Below are 1,817 nucleotides of genomic sequence, written 5' to 3'. Positions count from 1 at the left end.
GGTCGTCGGGGTGACGTGTGAAATCACCTCGCAGATCGAAGCTCTTTGGCGCAACTGCTACACGGGTCTGCCGTGACGTCACTCAACAATTGCGTCGCCACACGAATTGTCGTCCACATAACAGTTTATAGGTCCACACGAAGCTGTCCGATTTTCACTATTCAAAAGGCAATTTCAGTCAAAATATTACTATTAAACACTTCTGTAACGCTTTCGTGACGAATTCTTAGTTCGTTTTGCTGTTGTAATGTTCACACGTGTCTTTCTTTAGTGTCCACTTTTCACAGTTTTTCGCGTGGATTTATGCATTTGCACATTACAACACAGTTTATTGACACTATTATTCTTATCTAATATGACGAGAAGAAACAGTTTAGTCACAATCGTAAGATATTATTACTTCGTATTGTTCAAAAATGCACTGATTCTGGTCGCGATTTTAAAGTTTATGCTCTGTCTCGATCCAACATTGAAAAATATTTTCTTGCGTTAAGCAAGGTAAAATTAATTATTGTTCTTTACGATTCGTCCGAAAATTGCACTAGTCCTTTCACGGTAAGCCAAGGGTGTAACACTCCGGTTTTATTGTATCCCGCTCGATTGGGATCTGATAGCAGCCCAAATAAATATTAATTAATGTGACCATGTACCTAATGGGGCTGGCAATCGGATTTGACTGCTATGGAGTTTTTACATTCCATTTTTGTCCTTCTCAAATGCTGTAATAATGAAATGTCTGGTGACAAGTAAAACGCCAACACAGCTTCAGTAATCAAGACCTATATTCGTCTCAAAAACACAAGAAAAAGGAGACAGCCACTGCCTTCATCATACATATTTAATAACGGCTAATCTCAGCACAGGCTTCCTCGCTATTCATTATCTTCACATGCAAATTCAATCACTGTAATCCAACACTGCAATCCAAATGATGCCGGCGCGGTAGACGCGAAACCACAAATATCGGCACAGAAATATCACTAATCACTCACGTAATTATACTTTTTCACTTTCCCGTATTATTCTAACACAAAGGGGTTAAACCGCGGCGATGGCCACTCCCTTTGTCGGTAAGCCTTGCATTACAGCAAACGGCCCCCGCACGGCTCGGCCCGCAACCTGAGAACTGACTTCAACTCTACACTCGTTCTCGCAACCCGACACTATCGATTGTTTGCCCTTTCGACCTGTGCCGAGTGCAAACTTATAGTAAGGGCCTACGGACCCCTTACAGAGGTCATCGGTCTCATCGGATTAGGAAAGGAAGTCGGCTGTGCCCTTTCGAAGGAACCATCCCGGCATTTTCTTGGAGCGATTTAGAGAAATCAAGGAAAACCTAAATCAGGATGGCCGGACACGGGATTGAACCGTCGTCCTCCCGAATGCGAGTCCAGTGTGCTAGCCACTGCGTTACCTCGCTCGGTACACTCCTTTAGGTAGCTGAACACAGGCAGAGCTGTTGCTCCCAGTCTTGATAACAACGCCGAAAATCTTCAACTGGTAGTACATTTAATATGTCGGACGTAGATGGGGAGAATGGAGGGGAGGGACGGCTGTAGACCTTTCCAAGTCAAAAATAGCCTGGTTTTAGTGGCCGTATAACATGAGGCGTTGTCGCGATGCAGCATCCACTTATCTGCAATGTCCGGTCTCACTCGATTCACCCTTTTCCTCAGCCTTTGAGGAGTACCAAATTCCTTATGCACGATAGCCCTACACTCCTAAAAGCCAATCAGCATTGTTTTGATTTGCTCATTCGAGCTTTACGCGGTAGCGGAGATGTCCCAGTATGCCACTGCTCGATTTGCCTCTTTGTT

The sequence above is a fragment of the Schistocerca nitens genome, chromosome 2 (genome assembly GCF_023898315.1).
Source record: "Schistocerca nitens isolate TAMUIC-IGC-003100 chromosome 2, iqSchNite1.1, whole genome shotgun sequence".
Lineage (NCBI taxonomy): Eukaryota > Metazoa > Arthropoda > Insecta > Orthoptera > Acrididae > Schistocerca > Schistocerca nitens.
Note: the sequence above shows the minus strand (reverse complement) of the source record.